Here is a 21170-nt window from a genome sequence, read left to right on the forward strand (position 1 = left end):
GCCTGGAGGAACTGTGGATGAATTTGGATGGACCTAGACATCAGGGGTGGCTCTTCAGGAGATACTAACTATCCTCCCCTATCTGTTTTAAAGTTGTCGATATGCAGGTCTCATGGGGGTGGGGAAGTAGAGAGAAAGGTAAGTAACAAAGTTTTTGGCCTGCTTTCATATCCTATGGAATTTCTCAGGGTTTTTCTTCAAGGTTTACCCAGCATGTGATTCTGAACCCATGATATAACATTTGTGAACAGCTCTGTGCAGACAATGCAATCTTGTTTCTTTCCCTCCTTCCAATTCTCTGTGGAATTTTCAGGGATGGGCAGAGTGTTTTCATTCTGAAAGCAAGCAGGAGTAAGTTAGTATCTTACTTCTCTTCTTACTGTCTTTCCTCCCCCACCCCTTCCAAAATCTTCATTTAAGGATTTGTGGGGTGAACAAGACAGGTCCTGATTTGTTTGTTGTGTGCAGAAGTTGAAAGGAGCCAGAAAGAAAAAGAACCATTCCCAAACCTCAGGAGCATTGGAAAATGTGTTTTAATCAGAGAAATTCATTCAAAGGCACATCTTCCCAGTGCATGTAAGATGAACTATTTTAAAAAATCCCACTGCCCTTTCAAGATCCTCCTTGAGATTTATTCATAAGACCATTGAAAGTCAGTCTAAAAATGCAAATTACAAGCTAGGAAGCTCAGAACATCACACATGGGCCTCATTTACACAAGAGCTTTGTAACTCAGATGACAACTTAAGATATGACTTAGGTAACTAAGATATGACTGACTTGATTTTCCCATTTATGTTCTGTGGAAAGTCCAATACCTTAAGATTTCTGCAAATCCCCAGGGGATTCACATGCTCATGCTCACCTTTGAGCTGAGCAGGCTACACTGAATTTCACCCTACGAATCCCAAGCAAACTCCATTTTGAACCAGGTATGGAACATAGTTTCTTTCCCTAAGTTCTATAAAAATCCATTCCCATGAACCTTCAGTGAAGGTTGGTGAAAGCAGAGAAATAAATATAAAGCAACGTAAACAACTTAAATTGCTTACCTGCCATGTTTGTCTTTAAAGAAATCCTTTAGATCCCTCCAACATGGGCACCAGCTCCCCTCCCCCACCACACCCCAACCCCACTACTGATCTCTCCCCCACCTCCTCTGCCATCTTATTCATTCCTGGTGCACAATTTACCAAGCTCCTTTTCTTTCTCTCTTTTTCTTTCATTCTTCTTCCTTCTTCTTTTGATTGTCTCCTGCTTATCTATACCCACAGGGCACCGCACTTTTAACCTTTCAACCCCAGTGACTTACCAAGGTATTTTTCCATATAAAAGCAGTTCCTTCCCAAAGAAGAATTTTGGACACAGCTGCTAAGATAATAATGGTTTTGAAACTTTTACAAATATGTTCTGGAGGTTTATAAAAGTTCACTGAAAAGTGACTCTAATCTTCAATTAATTTGAAGAAAGTGCTCCTCTTAGAGGACTGATATGTTGAATTCACAGGCCATGTGAAAAATTCTTATTTTGGATTTCCAGATTATTTTAATAAAATAATTTTGAGTTGTTCTTATTTCCACTTGGCACCAGGATGGACGGAAAGGGCTCTGTGATATTTCTTTCCATGCTGAGAAGAGTTATGGCCACACTTTATGAGCTTCTGAAGGAAGATGCATACCACATGCTTTTTAAGCTGTACTCTGTTGTCAACCGGTGGTGTCTAGGCCTGTTCCCACATGGAATGCACACATAAACACCCACACCCATCACACATCTGGAAGAATCCTTCTCTTATGCATGGGAGGGAGAGGCAGACACTTACATTGGCATAATTTAGGAACCTGGGTAAAGAGCCCTTTTCTTCCCAAAATAACTCCCCTACTTTCATTCTGACTCCTGAAATGCCTTTCACAGAAGATTAACCTCTTCTATTCTACAATTTGATATAGGGCTTAAAGTGCAGTCCAAGAGAGAGGGAGCATGGTAGTGCATATCATACCAAGATGTGAATTAATATCAGATCTTTTTTTCTGAGAGCTACTTTTTTTTTAAAATAAAGAAACCCCAAGGGTCCTGAAGTCAGGGGAGTTGAAAAAGTGAACAGAATGGAAATATTGTTATATAGGTAGTCTATTTACAGAGGGAGAAGATTGGAAGGGAAAGAAAACTGATGTTTGTTGAGCACCTGCTTTTTGCCAGACAGTGTTCTGGGGTTTTCCGTATATAATACATCTTGTATAATTCCAACACACTCCAACGGGTGAGAAAGATTGCCTTTTGCATGTGCCACATCTGCTCAGCTTTAGTCACCCTGACCCATTCTCCAACTGTAATGCATGATTCAACAAACATCCATGGATACCCCACCCCCACCCACATACACATAAGCACAACTCTGTGCAAAACATCTGGCAAAGATCAGGAGTGACTAAAAAGCAGCACTCTCCAACACACACTCACTCCAGTATTTACTCGTCTCTATTTAGATGTCTGCAGGGAGAGCCACTCTTTTATACACCTGGGGGAAGAGAAAGGAAGTAGAGCATTAGGGGATAGAATAATGTCCATTTTCTCTGTATTAGGTAAGGCTGTATGTGTGTCTCTGTGTGTGTCTCCATGTTGGTGTCTTCAATGAAGCCTGGGCATGGTAAACAACACTGGTCACCTTCAAAGCATGTGGAATGACTCCATCATTAGAACAATTCATAGTTCTATTACTTTAAAAGTCTAGCAAAAATCAACTAAGGAGTAATTAGTCATATTGCCAGTACATTCAGCATAAAAGCCCTTTCAAAAAAAGAGCTTTTCCTGCTTCACTTTGGGTGGTTTTGAGCCTCATGTGGAGAAGAGCCAAAAGAAGAAACTGACTTAACTGTTCAAGAGAAATTTCATCTTGCAACTGAGCTCTAGTACAGCTGTTCTGGGGCTTGGGCAATAAACTGTGACATAGAATTTGGAAAGAGCATCTTCCATCCCTCCCCTAACTACCCTCTGCCCCTGGTACAGTGAGATTTGAGAGCACCTGGAAGGAACAGCTCAGATGTGGATACTGGCATTCTCCATGGGTAATGGGTGTGGAAAGCTATCTCCCTGATGCTCTATAGGCAGCTGATATGGACAGAAGGGAGCTGGAGCTGGAGAGAGGACTGAGCTGATGCCATGTGATGACCACAACTAACAGGCTCATTTAAGGAAAATGGCAAAAACTCCCTCAAAGGGAATCTCAGTTGTTATTGTGGAATGGGAAGAAGGACTCTGTAGAGGCTGGTGAGGATCTGGCTCAAGTGGAAACTCTCAGGCTTGTAGATATTGAGACTGCACAACCTTCCTCATCCTGGCAAGGTAAGCTTCCTTCAGTGGAGAAAATATCCATCAAACAACCTATTGCATGCAATACATAACTTGTCTTCCCCAGGTCACATCTGTCACAGGAGAAAGCAAGGCTGTATCATCAGGCTCAAGGTAATAATCAAAGATGCTTAACTCCAGTCTCATGGAGTTTGTTACCTGTACTCTGATTCCAAAATCTTCCTCAACCTTAGCTTCTGGTGTTAGACAATTCTTCTTGGGGATAAAGACAATCCTGAGAGAAGGGTGACCTCCGTCTCAAGGCCTTGGTGCTTGATGGCACAGCTATGTGGCAAGTGTCTGTGCCCCAGTGCTCTGTGAAACAACTCTTCATAATTCCACTAGCACCTGACATCCCTTAAGCTCTCTCATAGTCCCTAATGCAAATAGACTGTTGGAAGTACCATCCACCTAACCCACCAAATCTGCTCTGATATGTCTTAGTCTCACTGGACACAATTTATGTCAAGGTTAAGGAGCAAGTTAGATTAGATACAACCTCACTAGTGTCAAAAGGATCTGTCTGCTATTTCCAGTCCCTAAGCCATCTTGCTTTCTTTCAAGTCACCCAAGAACCACCATTCAAACTGTCTGACTTGACTTCTCAGAGTTCCTGAGGTGGGCATGCAGATTGTGTTTCTCTGTATCTGGTTTTTAATACAGGACATAATTTAAAAAATAGTGATGTAACCAGTATAAATAATGGCCTGGAGATAGGAGCAATTTATTTCGACTTAGAGAATCAGATAAGATTTCTTAAAAGGATTCTAGTTGGGTTAGACCTTTCAGAAAAATAAGCAAATATTCAACAGATGAATAAAGCAATAAAGCCAGTTATTTGTTAATGAATAAATGAATAAAGTTCATTCATTAACCCAACTCCATAAGCATTTATTGAGATTGCATTATATATCTGGCCCTGTTCTAGGTCCCAGGGACACACGGGAATAGACACCATTCCTGCCTTTTAAGAGCATGCAGTATTTTCCTTTTAGGCTGAAGAGACAATGTGAGCAAAGGCACAGGAGTCCTGGAAGGCAGCAAGTTCAGAGAACAGTGAGGCTGAGACCTTGGTAAATTGTAGACCTGGACAGGTAGGACAGTATAGGGGAAGATGAAGCAAGGAAAAAGCCTGGGTACCAAGCACAGAGGATTTTAATACTTCAGTAAGAGATTTAAATTTTAATCTGTTGGCTACGATAAGTCATTAACAATTTTGAACTGAAAGAGGGCATGAGTACTCTACATTTTAGCTGAAAGCACTCCAGTGGCTGGCTTCCTATTGCCTAAAACACTTCAAGGGCTCCTCATTACTCATGAGATAAAGACCAAAATTCTGATTATGGATTCAAAGTTCCTGCAATGTTTGGTCCCTGCCTATCTTTTCAGCCTTATCTTAAACCACTCTCTCCTCTACTTGCTTGTAAGCCTCACTGATCTTCTGTTATCACACCATGCCCACCACAGGGCCTTTGTACAGATTATTTCCTCTTCTGGGAAACCTTTCCCCCTTTGCTTAATTAACTGTTCCTCTAGACCTCAGCTGAGTCATTACCTCTTTGAAAAAACTTTTCCTGACCCCCTCTCCACCCCTAACATCTACCAGAGCTAATCCCCTAGTATATACAAGTTTATTTGTAACTCCTTACTACTCTCTGTCTCCTTCACGAGGCCATAATCAAGGGAAAGCACTCTATTTTGTTTATCATTTTATCTTTAGTTTCTACTACAGTACCTGGTACATTATAGACATGCAGTAAACATTTATTAAAAACAGAGAAAAATAGAAAATCATTTTTTTCTGTAGCGATGGAGACCATGGTTTTGGGTGGGGGCTAGGGTGTAGACAGGATGATTTTGGACGACGATTGCACCCAGTGCACCAGCACACACTATAGTCAAGCATATGGTTGTAAATAGATCATCTCTCCTTGTGGCAGCTGAGAGTTCATCACAGTAGTAAGTCTTCCTCCAGCAGCTGATTAGGCTGAATTCAGGGCTGATTAACCTCTCTCTCCAGCAATCATCTCAGTCCAGCTCCTGGGTGTAAAAACTACTTGCTGTTTTCCATAGTTAAGTAAGTGTAGTGGCTGGTCACAGATCAGGAAGGTGAAGGTATCATCTTGAGTGAGAATGTGCAGAGAGTGGAAATACAGTGGATTCAGGTATGTATAAATAAAGGGGTTAACACTGAAATTACAGAAAGGAGACAGCACAAGGAAAATTGCTTTATCACAACTATCTCTGAAATTGTGAAGGGTTGGAATAAGTGGGCTGATGAATCAGTGCTTCTCCCTGCTGATGTCTATGTGAGAGAAAATGAGCTCAATCCACAGGGAGAGAGATTTGAAAAAAAAAAAATATTTCTCAACAAATTTCTGGAGGGAGCCTATAAGGTCTTTGTCTCTGGAGAAAGAATGAGGTGGAACCGATAACTCACTACTCTGCTGATGAGCATGATCCTGCCGTTAAGATGGTGTAAATGGTTGTGGTGGGGGGTGAATGCGGGCCACACAGTTCCCCTAACCATGCTTTCCGCCATTAGGATTATGTTGCCACACAGAGTTCTGAAGCTATAGAATGACCACTCTGCATGATATTTCTTGTTTTAATCTGGTAATGCTTTGCAAACCCCATGAATCATCAAATATGCCATGCTTGAAAGATTTTGACAAGTTTTATGAGTCCACCTAGTGCTATCTATTTTTGTTCTCTCTGATTCCTTCTCTATGGGGAGGAACACTTTCAAGGGCATCCTTCACAGAATTGGCCAGGTGCCATAGTGGCAAATCTAACTCCAATATCCCGGGGCAAGGAGAAGCATGTTTTACTCTTACCAACTCTCTGGTATGGTGTTAACATGACTGATGGAGTCAGCTATTTGCACAATCAGTAACCATAGCACACTCCAGGGATTGGGCATGAGCAAGTGAGATTCTATTTTTTAATGTAAATAAGCCATTCTAGGATGTCCAGATCCATATGTTTGCTCAGAACCTATCTGGTAGAATTTAAGATTCACCCACAGGCTCTATCCCTAATATTTTTGGCATGGCCTGATTGATCCTCCATGATAATTCTTCCTTTGGGACATGGCATAGAAAGAACTATCAATAAGCAAAATCATTACATGGAAGTTGCACAATAGCACTATTTTGATCATTGTAGCTAATTAGTTTAGTTGACTAAGTTATCTAAATCTGTGTTGTCTAATACAGTAGCCACTAGCTACATATGGCTACTGAGCACTTTTAATGCAACTGGTGACTAAATCATCACAGTCCATTTAATTTCAACTTCAGAAGATTTTGATTTAGCATCAAACTTCAAAACAAAGTGGAAATTAATGGTCAGTGAGTTTCAGAACTCTGGCTTAAATAAATTAAAATTGTTTTCTACTGCACAATTTCTAAGAGGTTTCAACATGACAATGTTCATTATGTCTTTCTCAGAAGGGGATGCTATAGGCCAATTTAGCAATAATATCTAACCATGCAAGACATCTTGTTTCCATAGCATATCTTTAAAAAATACCATTTGGGAAACGACTCTCTACATGAACAGAACCCAGAAGAAATATGCCAGGCAGAGATCTGTGCTTTTCATGAGAGAAGATGTGTCTTTGGACTGCAAACTGCAGGGAGTTAAGACTTCCTTGTTATGTATGCATTTATTCATACTGTTTTGTGAACTTTGACATCGCATGGACTTTGCTTATCACCTTTGCTTTATACTGACCATAGTGACACTGCTCATCCTTTGAAAAAGAGAAGATTGATAAGGTGAGCTATATGATCTTTTCTAAGTTTCAAATTTTATGTCCAGTTCATTCTGACTCTAATCCTTGAAATATTTTACTTTTATAATGCTTTCAAGCCCTGGTTGGCTGGTACCTGAGTAAGTCAGAAAATAAGCTGCAGTCCTACCCAATGGATTGTAGCAGTCTACTTTCCTGAGGAAGGAAAGCTGACCATGAAGAAAAGCATACAATCCTGAGGTATAGATGTATGTGATACCAAACCAGGAAGGTGAATGCAGACACTGAAATAAAGGTACAGCCTTTAAAAAAAATGTAAGTAGTCTGCAAAGAGTTCTAATGATAGGATTTTATTTTGTTAATAATTACAGGCTTCTGAAGACAGAACAGTGACATTGTCAACGATAGATCAGGAGCAGAGTGCTTGGTGAGGTATCTGTGTGTCATTGAAGGTGATGTGACTAAAAGTAGAAATACCAATTGGAAATCATAGCAGGTGTCTCAGTGAGAGATTCTGGCCAAGGACTATGCCAGGGCTTTTAGCTTGGACAACTAGGTAGATGGAGGTATTCATTCTAGGAAATGCGAAGTATTGAAGATGGACAGGTTTGGGGGCAAGATAATGATGGCTTCCAGTTGGGATGTGTGAACTCTAAGATGGCTGTGACACTGTCCAAGTGGTGATACACAGTAGGATGTTGGCATATGAATCTAGATCTCAACGGTAAGGACGTAACCAAAGATGGTCAATAGCATAATGTTTAAGGGAGGGACCTCAGGAACTCCAACACTTCCCTTCTGTGTAACACCGGGCAAGTTTCTTTACCTCCCAACACCTCAGCTTCATCATCTATAGAACAGGGATAACCATAGTTCCTACCTAGGCAAGTCGCGAGGATTCAATGAGTTCATATGTGTAAAATGACATGCTTAATAAATATTATTATTATTACTATTTTCTCCTCTTTAAAGCGAAAGAAACTAAAGCTAAGAGTGGATACATAATTGGCTAAATAGGACACAGCTAAAGTGGTAGTATCAAGATTCAAACTCGGTTTTTCCTGAGATATATCCAATGTTCCTTCCATTATATGTTACTGTGGCCAAAAGCTTTAAACAATCAGTGCATTAGCTTTTCATTTGTGAAATGGAATAACAATGATACAAACTTTATAGGATTATTATAATATTTGTAGAGTATTTAAAACCGTGCCTGAGATGAAGTGCTATAAAAGATTTGCCACTATGAAATGTAATACTCATAGTCATAACAACAACAATAATAAAATTTTGCCTGTGCCCTGCTGTCTGTAAGATTAAAAATGCCTCCTTTTAGAACCAACTCAGGCAAGATTTATTGAGGCTGGGATGGGATAAGTGGGTGGAGGGAGTCAGCAGGGGTATGTTACATGCTCCCTTTGCATAAGAAGAGACTGATCTTAGGACATCTGTGAATGAGCTGAGTGGAGATGGCAAGGCCAAATCACTGTTGTTCTTTGGACTGGTCAAATGGGCTGGTGGGGGGAGGGTAGGTAGAATAGAAAATTTTCAAATCTTCCAAATCTGCAGATCTCCAGTGACCATGGCTACATTTGATGTCAACTGCAATACACCTTCAAAAGAAATAAACTCCTCTACAAAATGAAGCTTGGAAGATAGGCAAATAAATGGGAGAGAAAAGAAGGCCCTGGACACAAAAAAAAGTGCAGGTCAAAATAAATCTGACTCTTGGTTTCCTGCACTTTGATCCATTCATGTAGCTTCAGGATTTGTTTATGATTATTTGCATAGTTGAGACTCTCTGGGGCTTTTTGATTGTTGTTTTTTATTTCAAAATCCAACACAGCAGGATACAAGTTTTATGCTTCTATTCCCGTTTTATCAGGAAAGAACAGAGTGAAAACTTTAATCTCCCCCACTCCCGCCCCGACTCCCAACATTGCTGAGATGATTTAATGCCTCATAACAGAAGTAATTTTGTGATAATGACACAAAAGCAGCAATTAAAAAATATTGCTTGTTTCAGGGCCTATAAATCGGTTGTTGGTAATTGACAACAGAATGTGTTTTGTAATCCACTGAAATGATATCTTATTGCAAGCTGGCATGGTAATTACTGTATTTGTACAGTACCAGAGGAGTTCCAGCCCGAGTTTGACAGGGAGTTGATTAAATCACCCAGGTGTAATTGAAGGTTTTGATTGCATTGCCTCCGAGCTGATCAGCATTAGTAATAGCCTAGCTTTCTGCTGTGTGTTTTTAGAGCTGGTGGTATATCAGCCCTTTCGATCTCCCTCCCAGCCCTCAGCCTCTGTTGTGCTGTTGTCTGGGGGAACCAAGAGGGCTCCCCAGAGCAGAAAAAATGAGGACAGACAGCAGATCCCTCATGCTGGACCTAAATGACATCATTTGAAGCAAAAAGAAACGGTTTCTAATAGCCTGCTTTGTTTCTTTGGATGAAGAGGGCAGGGCGATCACATCCAAAGATATGCTTGCACTCAGTGTGGCTTAAGGAGTATTTCCATGAGACACAAGAGAAGGGTTTCTACTCATTCTTTGCTCATTTGGTGATTTCCACTGATTATTTTTCAAAAGGGGAAATTTAACTTGTCAATCTTAAATGCAGCATTTCAGTTATCAAGAACAATTTTGTGATTCTGTGTTGTGAGGAGACTTTGAATTCATTGGTATTATTTCTCTTATTTATGTGGTATTTTCTGAGTGATTGTTTTACATAAAAGCACATTACAAAAAAAGGAGGGAAGAGATAGTGCATAAGTAAATTCCAATACAAAGCTGAACATGATAAAGCCCTTACAAATAATATAAATTCATTGAGGTAGAAGTACAGAAAATATTCAACATCCCATAAGCATTTATTGACCACCAGCAAGGAAAGTCTCTGGATGATAGGAGGATAAATAAGAACAGGCTCCTTCTCTCTGGGAATTTACAGTCTAATCAAGAAAACAGCAGTAACAACAAGAAAAGGCTAACAGCTAATATTTTTTACTTTGCATGCATTATTTCTTTTAATTTTCATAAGAACTACTATAGGGAGATGCAATCTTTATTCTTATTCTGCAGATAGATAAAATGGGGGTAGGGAAGTTACATAACATTTCTTTTTTTAAGATTTTATTTACTTATTCATGAGAGACACAGAGAGAGAGAAAGAGAGAGAGAGAGGCAGAGACACAGGCAGAGGGCGAAGCAGGCTCCCTGTGGGAGCTCGATGTGGGACTTGATCCCGGGTCTTCACGACCACCCTGGGCTGAAGGCAGCACTAAACCGCTGAGCCATCTGGGCTGCCCTTACATAACATTTCCAAGACAAATTGGAAACTGGTGAATTCATAATTTGAGCCCAGGTCTTTCACAATAACTAGGAAAAATAATACTTATCCCCATTTACTAATAAAGCTGAGGTAGAGAGTTTAAGCAAATTGCCTATGTTCAGCTGTTAGAAAGTGGTAGATTTATAACCATAAATCCATAATCCCAGAACTGTAAATCAAAGTAGAAATAAATGTTTCAGTATATCTAAGAAAAGCCCTGTGGGAGCACCAAAGAAGATGGAAGTAATTCAGATCAGGATTGAATAGGGAATCCTTTATAGAGGATTCAGCTTTGAGTTGACACCTGAGAGTAAGAAGCAGAGGTGGAAATATTAGAAGGGCTCCTTCTCACTGGGGAGGTCAAGTCCAAATCAACCAGTTTTCTTTTGCTACCTATCATCAGATCCAACAAAGAGTTGGACCAAAAGAAGAAATTTGCTTTAAGTTTATTTATTTATTTCTAGTAATCTCTACACCAACACAGGGCTAGACCTCACGACCCTCGAGATTAAGAGGCACATGCTCTTTCTACTGAGCCAGCCAGTTGCCCCCAAAAGGAGAGAATTTTAAAAAGCAAATTTGCTGGCACAATTGGACACTTTGGACTATCTATGGAATTTATTTATCCACCTCTCTCCCCATCAGTGTATAATATGATTTGATCACCGATTACAAAATCTGGATCTCTTCCTTCCAATAATTAAGTGTGGTGAACAGTTTCTGAGGCAGCTCCAGTCCTGTCTGTTTTCTGGAATGGATGGAACCTTGCAGAGAAGAACTTCCTTTCAGAGTTCTGCCATTTTTTTTTTTTTTTTTTAGCTTCAAGAGGAAAACCGAGCCCAGGGTCAAAGGGCTACTGTGTTCACCTGACAGAGGCCTATCAGACCCAGGAGACATCGGGCCATTTCCAGGGAGGATCAGAAGGATTTAATGGAGGCTTCAGGTAGACATTCCTCGATGTTTGACTGCTGCCTCTGAGAGGAACCCTAAAGGTGAAGGTTTAGGACAGTCCTCCTTCCTGGGATGGCATCTGTGGGCAGATTTGCCTTTAATCAGTCTCTAGAAGACAACATTGCACATTTGGCTGTTTAGATTGATTTCCTAATGTTTAAATCAGTGAGGCCATTTTACATTATTTCCTCTGGACAATATCTGCTCCATCTATAAGAATCAAGCAGGGCTTTGAAATCCAAAAGGAGAGGAATCGAGTTCACTGAAGGTTGAGCACATTGAGTAAAGAATGACCCCTAGATGGACTTTGTTTCCCATGCAAACTATGTGGCAAGTGTCAGTTCAAGAACACATTTTTGAGACTCTGTCATTTTCTACGCTAATGTGGTCTAAGTCTTTCTTAATCCTCTTGCAGATAGGCAAGGTGGGGACTAGGGTGAGGCAAGTGAGGCACTAGCTTTAGGAGAAAAACTTAAGGGGAACCTTGATTCAAAATCTAGATTAATGCTACCCCACCCATCCAAATTAAGATGAACATAAAAAAAGACAGGGTTAGTGTTACAAATTTTTCCTTTTGCTTTAGATTCTAATATGGGTTGGCAGGGCATTGCAGGGGGGTAAGCCTCTCGTAGTACCCTGATGTGCAGCCACTAAAGAGAGGGAATGGAGCCCACAATAGTAGTTGAGATCCTACGGATAAAGTCTGGCTTTAGGAGACCTGATGGATTAAGATTTGATTAGTAATGAAGATCTTGTTCTAGTACCCAAGTCATTGAAAGGACTCCAGGATATCTCAGGCTTAGGACCCATTGTCACACAACTCTGGTAGGTGCTCCTACTATTGTTTGCAGTTTTGTATTGGCAGGTGCAGCCAGAATATACATATGTACTCACAATACATGAGGGCCAACAGACATATGAATGGGCATAGTGACTAGTTCATTCTTATTGCTGAAGAGAAAAATGATGAATAACTAAATATATGGATTAAATAGGACAGAGATATAGGACCTTCCAGGAAACTCTGACAGCATAAATGTTGGTTTAGGCTGGTTTTATGCCTGTAATGAGAGCACACTCAGTTCTCTACAAATCTTAAGACAGGGAAAACACTGTTACAGGATAACATTGATCACACATTTATTTAGTAGCTACTATACTTAGCTCTATAATAGGTGTTTAAATTTGTTTTGCTTTTTTTTAAAGCTTGGTTTTTCATCTGTTAAAAGAGACAGATCTACCCCCAAGATTATAGTGAAGATTAGAAATAAATTGGGCTATTTTTATTATTAATGAATTAAATTGATATAGGAATATAAAAGAAATATGAAATATTGTATCTACATAGTATCTTGACCTGAAATTAAATGGAAGCTGATCCTATATTTCTGCACAAGATAAACTTGAAGTAACACAAGATTTGGCACATTGTTAATAATAAATGTTTAATATGTAAGAAAATGCAATATGAAAAACATTACACAAATTTAGTATCTTCTGAAGGCATCACAAATGCTTTAAAAAAAAACTTTTTAAAGAAATACATTGCACCTACTAATTATGTGCATTACCTTATTGAGTGACAAAGTTTAACTTTCAATCAGGAACCAATTGGAAAGAAGATAATATTTATATGCAGCCTCTCTATGTATAATCACAACAGAGTTATAAAAGACCCTACTTATTCTCACAACACTTAACCATGGTTTGATCAAATGTCAAATTGATCCCAGTTGATCTCAACTAGAAGATGCCATTGTTGGGTGTGGGGATTCACTTAAAAGAGAGAAGAAAAAAATCCTCACTTTCATGACATGATTTATCCTGTGACACACAATGAGGAAATAGATCACAGGAAAATGAACAGAGAAAACTGTTGCTCATGTTCTAAGAAATAGACCCAGATGGGTAATTTGCCAAAGGCTACACAAGAAAGTAAGCAGTATCAGGTTTTGGAAATGGATCTTCTGATTCCAAATCCCATGAGCATGCCACAGCATCACTGCATGAATAGTCTCTCCTTCTCACTTCCAAATAATTTCCCAACTTGCCCATCTCACCACGCTCTTCTGTCAGCTTCTGTATCCACCTATGGCAGGTATTTCTGTAAAGCCATTAATTACCGTCTAATTTTCAAATCCAATTATCTTGATACAATCTTTATTTTCCTTTTCTCTTTAGCATTCTACTATGCACTGCTCCATCCTCCTTGAAACTGTTTTTCCTTGACCTCAATTATGAACAAAATGACCCATCCTGTTTTTCCAATTAGAAACCTAGGAGCATTGCTGTCATTAATGCTTCCCCTCCTTTGTCTCTCTCTCTCTCTCTCTCTCTCTTACAGATACACACACACACACACACACACACACACACACACACACAAAACACTGAATTTTGGTAACCAATACCTAGCAAATAAATCTTGTAAATATATTTCCAGTCCTCTGTTCTTGATCCTATCTCTGCCTTTGTTTCTCTTCTGCCAACTAGAATCATTTGCAGTCATGTTTCTGAACCATCTCTATTTCCTCCATGCACTCAAGTACTCCATTCTCCACTAGATCTAAAAATATGACTCTATGTGAAAGGCAAGCAACAGGGGAAAGGTGTTATTATGCAACAGTATTTCCAACACATCTTCAATGTATCAACTGTATCAAAGTACAGAGGCACCTCCTTATTTCTGGGGCCTTTACCTCCCTTCTCCCCTCTCCCAAGACCTTTACAATCTGCCAGGAGGTCCAAAGGGTGCTAAGCTATAAGCATGTAGAGCTACATGGAGGATGTGAAAGTGAGCTGTGGGCAACAGATGCAGCACAGGGTGGCAGAAATAACACCAAGCTTGAGTCCTGTCTCGACCACTTCCTAACCATGTGACCTTGAGCCAGTCTCTGAATTTCTCTGAACTTCAGTTTTAGAGTGACAATAATAATACTTGTCAAAAGGTTGTTATGAGTCTCAAATAAATATTAAATATAATACATACAAAATTACTTTGTCAACCATATATACTGCATACATACTAGTCCTTATTAGGTTGTAAGTGGAAAGCAATTTGGGAACTGTACCTTAAAGAAAGTGAAGGGAACATAACAGTGGCAGTGAAATCAAGATGATGGATAAAGATACAGATCAGGATGCAGCAGAAATGGCTTAATCCAGATCCACTCAAAATGGGAGAAATTACAAACTACAGTTTATGAGCATAATTTTAGCTTGTTCTGGGTTGGAATCTGAATTCTCCACTTACAGGTTGGGTCCATCAGACAAGTTAACAACTCTAAAGTAATTAATGGTAATAATATTTCTAAAACTTTATTAGTATGTGTGCTAGGCATTATTCTAAATATTTACATGATTATTTCTGAGTTTTAATTTCTTCATGTACAAAATGGCATCAGTAACTACTGTACTTTATGCATAGGATTATCATGAGAATTAAATAAATTAGCATCGTCTTGGCCATGTAGATACAACTCATAACATAACAGCTATTATCATTATTAGCTATGGAAATATTAAAGCAAAAACGAGTGACTGGTAAGGCAGACTCCTTTCTATTTCCCCTGCTAAGTATAGTTACAAACCCTGGACATTATATATGAAACAAACATGAGACTCAAATGTGGAGCAAAGAAGGCAGACTGGCTACAAACCTTGGGTAGGAGATATCCCATGACAGTGAGTTTTTTGGGTTCTCTTTTTGCCTCATATATCCCCAAACATAAAGCCAGTCACCTAGAAATGCCAGTAGGAGCAGACAACAAAAACTCTAAGAAAAACCTGCTGTTTCTAGTTAAAGAACCAGAAATAGGGCACTCTAGAAAAACAGAAAACTTTATACAAAAGTGATCCTCCCCCCCTGGGCAAATACCATGGAAAGAAACTGCCATCAGGAAAGGTTGAGTGGGGAACCTAGACTTCTGTCCTTGTTTACCTATAACAAGGCACTCCTACCTCACCTCCCACCCTGTGCTATCAGAGAAGACAGAGTGAGGGGCCAGGATTTCCATATCCATCCAGTGATAATGAGCTCCCCCCCATCCCAGGTGTCAGTAGCGGCCACATGGGGACCCCACACAGTAGTAACAAGGGACTTCTACCTCTCCCTGCTGAGGTGGTATAAGAGAAGGCCAAGAGGGGAACTTGGACTTTCACTTCCACATGGCAGTAATGATGCAGCACCTCCCACCTTCCCCTGCCAAGGCAGTGTCAAACGAAGCCTGCTGAATCAAAGGATTTAGGTAAGATACAGACTTTTATGACAAAATACTCAAATTATCCAGGTTTCAAAAAAAGAAAAAAAAGAAAAAGAAAAAGGTTGCTCATTATACCAAAACCTAGGAAAATCTCAAGTGAGAAAAAGTAATCAACACACACCAACACTAAGGTGACACAGATGTTCGAATTACCTAAATAGAAAGAAATTTAAAGAAGTCCTCATAAAAAAAAGCTTCAGTGAACAATTATGAACATGTTTGAAACAAATGAAGACATAGAAAATCTCCACAAAGGAACAGAAGATATATAGAAGAACCAAATGGAAAATTTAAAACTGTAATATACAATAACCAAAATAAAAAGTCAGTGGATAGGCTAAACAGAATGGAGAGGATAGAGAAATGAACCAATCATCTTGAAGAAGGACAATAGAAATTACTCAATCTGAACAAACAAAGAAAATAAAGTCAGGAAAAAAAATGAAAGAAAAAAAACCTTAGGAACTTGAGGGGCTATGACAAAAGGTCTAACATTTCTGTCATCAGATACAAGAAGGGCAAAAAGAGGTAGGATTGAAAAAGTTTTCCACGAAATATGGCTGCACTACAGTGGTACAGTGATTACAGTAGTAATCACAATATGTAAGCGTATCAAATCAACATGTTGTAAACCTTAAAGTTATGAAATATTATATGCCAACTGTATCTCAATAAAGTTGGCAAAAATAAATTAAAAAGAGAAACTCATAGGAAAAAATCTAAAGGGTTAGCTTAATAAAATTAAGATATTTTTAAAAGAAATAATAGTTGAGAACTTTCTAAATTTGGCAAAAATATAAACTTACAGATTTAGAAGCTAAGCAAATACAAGAAAATAAATTAAATCCACATCAAGACACATCATACCCAGAATTCTGAAAGCTAAAGACAAAGAAAGCATATTAAAAACACCCAGAAATAAATGACACATTATCCATAGGGGTAAAATAATTCCAATGACAGTGGATTCCTCATAAGAAACCATTCTGGTTGGAAGAAAGTGGTACAACATTTTTCAAGTGCTAAGATAACAGAATTGTAAATACAGAATCTATCTAGTGAAAATACATTTCAGGAATGAAGGGAAAATCACTACTTTTTCAGATAAAGGAAATCAAAAGAATTTCTCACCAGAGGCTTACCCTAAAAAAATAACTAAAAGAAGTTCTTGAAACAGAAAGGAAAAGATTTTTTCTTAAAGCTTCAAACATTTGGAATGAAGAAGAAAAGAATAACAAAGAGTCTAGATATGGATAAATTCAATAGACTTCCTTGAGTTTTCTAAATACTGTTTGATGATTGAAGCAAAAAATTATGACATCATTTGATGTGGTTTTTAATATATGTAAATAAAATATTTAAGACAATTACACTGTAAATGTGAGAAGGTGAAAGGACTTAAAGGAAGGTAATATTTCTTTTTCTTTTTTTTTTTTTTTTTAAATTTTTATTTATTTATGATAGTCAGAGAGAGAGAGAGAGAGAGAGAGAGAGGCAGAGACATAGGCAGAGGGAGAAGCAGGCTCCATGCACCGGGAGCCCGATGTGGGATTCGATCCCGGGTCTCCAGGATCGCGCCCTGGGCCAAAGGCAGGCGCCAAACCGCTGCGCCACCCAGGGATCCCCTGGAAGGTAATATTTCTATGCTTTATCCAAACTAGCAAAATGTCAACATCAGCAGGCTGTGACAAGTATAAAATAATGTTTACAGCTGCTACTATGAAATCTATACAAAGAGATACATCAAAAAATGCTATTGATAATCAAAATGGAATTCTAAAATCTGTTCAAATAATCCAGAGAAAGGACAAAAAAAATACCAGAAAAATGAAAAATAGAGGAAACAAACAGAAAACAAAAACAAATAAAATGGCAGACTTAAGCCCTAACCTAGCAATCAATCATTGTGTTAGATGTAAATAGGCTACAGTAGTTTCATTTATATAACATTCTCACAAGGACAAAATGAAAGACATGGAGAACCAACTGGTGGCTGTCAGGGTTTAGGAGAAGTAGAGGCAGGTGAGTAGAAGTGACCATAAAGGGATAGCCCCCAGGCAGCCTTTGTGGTAGAATGAAACAGAAAGGAATAGTTCTGTAGCTTGATCACAGTGGTGATTGTATGAATCTACACAGGTGATAAAATGACATAAATATACACACACATTATTTCAATATGTTAATATCCTGGTTTTAATATTGTAATATAGTTATGTAAAATGTAACCAGTGGCAGAAAGTGGTTGAAGGTACAGGGGACTACCCTGTACTTTTCTTGCAACTTATTGTAAAACTATAATTATTTCCAATTAAATTAGTTGTTTTGTTCTAAGTGGGCCCAGAAAGCAGTGAAAGAAAGAGTTTTAGTACCCTAGCTCAAAATCCAGAGAGAAGTGGGTCTTGGAAGTGAAATTTTGAGCACTTGTTATTCCCACTATGTTTCATTACCGTTTATTTTTAAGAACTTGCTTGGAGAATGGGGGGGACTCAATGCCTTCTATTGACTAGTAAGGTTTTGAGGTTACTTGTAGCAAAACCCAGAAACTTTTCAGAGTCCAGCAGGCTTCCTTCAGATTCAGCTGGATTAACCTCAAAACATCATGTACAAAGATATAACTACTAGCTAAATATATCATCATACACTATTCAATGCTGGGGTGGGAGAGAGGGTGAAAAAGGAGATTAAGAGTGTGACACATTTTTCACACAAGAAATGTTTCATTTTCTTGTGACTGAGCATGTTCTCATGCTCTGCCAACAACAATATTCAGTTTTGCGATCCAGTTTTGGATGGTAAAACCTTCAGCACTTTACAAAGCTGATTTTCTCTTCACAAGAACATGGAAATTCAATTACCTTTTGAGAGTGAAACAAGAATGGGCTCAACTCTTGGCTCAGTCTGTTTGAGAACATCCACATGTGATCATATACTCTTGTGTGGGAATGAGGCATGGCTAGATTGCAATCATATAAAATTAATTATTTGATAATCATTTATCAAAAAATTACTGTTTTTTGCCTAAAGAAACAGTGATAATGAAATAAAAGAAAAATAATAATAAAAGAAAGCCCAAATCAGCATGAATCTCTCAATATTTGCCCAGAACTCTGTGAGAGGTAGAGTTACTGGGTCTCACTCAACCCGCCCTACCCTTGCCTGGTACCATCTGGATCTATGACACAGCACCCGGGTTTTCAGCCATGTTCCCATGTGTCTGTGTCTTTCCTCTAATAAACTGCCAGTACCTCTAGGAGAAACCTCAGGCTGATTCCATTCACTCCTACCCAAGCACAGGTGAAGTGGGCTTTTCTGTATATTTTAGGGTAAATGCTAGATTTCTATCAAAAATAAGGCCAAAAATCACAGTGGCTTAAATAAATGAGAGCCTAAGAGTCCAGCAGTGAAGACCCAAGTCCTTCCTCCTTGTTCTGCCATCCTCAGCTGTTGTTCTAGCCACAGGGCTGAATCTGGGTCTTGGCAAGTTAGTGTTATAGCCCATGAAAAGGGGAAGATGAAGGAAGGAGCATATGCCCAATGTTCTAAATCTATATTAAAGCCTTAAAATGGTATAACTTCTGCTCATATCCTAAACACATGGATTTATCTACCTATAAGAAAATCTATAAAATACAGTTTCTTGCTCTCTAGCTGGGCAATCCTGTTTGAAGCTTAAACTGTGGGCAGATATGTGTGTGTGTGTGGGGGGGCTGGGTGTGGGTGTCTATCCTTATAAGGAAAAAGGAGACAGTAGGTACTGGGGAGATAGCTAGCAGTCTCACCACATTTTCTATATTACTGCCATTCCCTAAGATGTTCAGTACCAGCTTCTAACTCAGTTTATCTGTGTCCTGAGATGTTGAAAAATGGTGCCCAGGTAAGTTGATAAAGACAGAGCAGAGTCTCAGGACATAGATGATACACCCAGTCAGTCAACTACCAATGGTCTGAGTATTACTATAACCTTTGAAAGGAATTAATGAGACAGCTGGGGGATGGATGGAGTCCCATCCAGTGAGTGCTCTTCTGTTGTTTATCCTAAGACCTTCAACTCCCTTGAGGCTTCATTTTCTAAAAGGTAAAGCCTAACTTCTTCCTTTCTGTATTTCAGCTCTGACTTTCCTTCCATGAGGTAAGAAAAGCAGACTGCAACATTGACTAAAAGAAGGGAGGCCCAGAAGAACAGAAGAAGATTGCAAGAACAAAATTAATGGAAAATATTCTTTATTCATCAATCTTAATGAGTATTTCTTCAACTGAATTATACTTCTGAATATAAAATTTTGAATTTATCTTCTGAAATACCAACCAGGAGATTTCACTCCACCTTTTGATCCTTAGCCCCTGCAGTGGGATTGTGCCAGGTATTTAGTAACAAAGTTTTTACTCCGGAAACCTCAAGTACAAATCAACCAGACACTGAAATAACACAGATCAGGAATCAGCTTGCTTCTATGTTCCAAACAAAAGATAAGTTGTTCCTTTTAGACAAATAAACCACATTAAATTTACTATATTACTGTATCAACAGCAAATACCATGTTGATGGCCAAGAAGAAACATGTAATTCTTTTATTTAATCTATCCACTTTGCACAGATTCCTGATAAAGTTTAAGAGACCTTTTTTTCTCATTTTTTTCTTACATTCTCTTCTAAAAATGTATGCCCATTTCTATTTTAAGGGAATCTGGTGAGTTTTTCATACTAACTCAATCATTTTCATCACTCAAATACCTTTTTACTTTTAATCAATTGGAGACACTCTCCCTGAGTATACTGAGCTTTCATCAGGTCAGGCCTCCTCAGACTTCCCCTTTCATCTCACAAAATGATTTCATCTTCTAAATAATGAACACTTTCCAGTAAATCTTTACATAGCTTTTTTGGGCATGTAATACACAGCATGAAATGTTGCATCATAAATCAAAGCTAGCTCTTTTTTTGCACTTTACAAATCACCTTTGACCTTTATTATCTCACAACTTTCACAACCTCATTAGGTAGTTATTTTTATTATCAAATTTTATAGATGAGAAAATTAGGGCTCAGAAATTTGTCTAAGGTGAAACAATCAAGATCCAGTTCAGATCAGATCCTCTAACTCTAGATATTTTTTACTACACCCTAAAATCTTACCCCTTGTGCTTTGTTGAGAAAAACCTCAATATTTGTCATTAAAAGCTCAGGTTGATCATGGACATCCTTCCAGAAACTGTTGTTGATCATGGAAATATATCAAGAACAAAGAGACTGGCCAGAGGCTGGGATGGTGGTGGAGTAGGAGGACTCTAAGCTTACCTCGTCCCACGTCCCACGGATACAACTAGATAGCACTCACATCAGTGTAAATAACACAAAAAATGACCTGAAGACTGCTAGAACAAACTTCCCATTAAAGGTAGAGAAGAGGCCACATCAAAAAGGGTAGGAAGGGTAGAGCTGCAGGGGTGAGCTAAAGAGTCCTGGCCATCTGTGGTCAGAGGGAGCCAGGGGTGCAAAGAAGGGTGAGAAACAGAC

At 38.8% G+C, this 21170-nt stretch overlaps 1 long non-coding RNA gene across 1 annotated transcript; it reads left to right on the forward strand.

Moving 5' to 3' along the window:
- The first annotated feature begins 2827 nt into the window (after positions 1-2827).
- On the forward strand, positions 2828-20862 carry LOC140615608 (uncharacterized). Its single transcript, XR_012016104.1, has 4 exons — positions 2828-3342; positions 6865-7130; positions 11262-11385; positions 19764-20862. It is a non-coding gene; the product is annotated as an uncharacterized lncRNA (long non-coding RNA).
- The last annotated feature ends 308 nt before the right edge of the window (positions 20863-21170 follow it).

Source organism: Canis lupus, chromosome 23, assembly GCF_048164855.1.
Source record: "Canis lupus baileyi chromosome 23, mCanLup2.hap1, whole genome shotgun sequence".
Classification (NCBI taxonomy): Eukaryota; Metazoa; Chordata; class Mammalia; order Carnivora; family Canidae; genus Canis; species Canis lupus.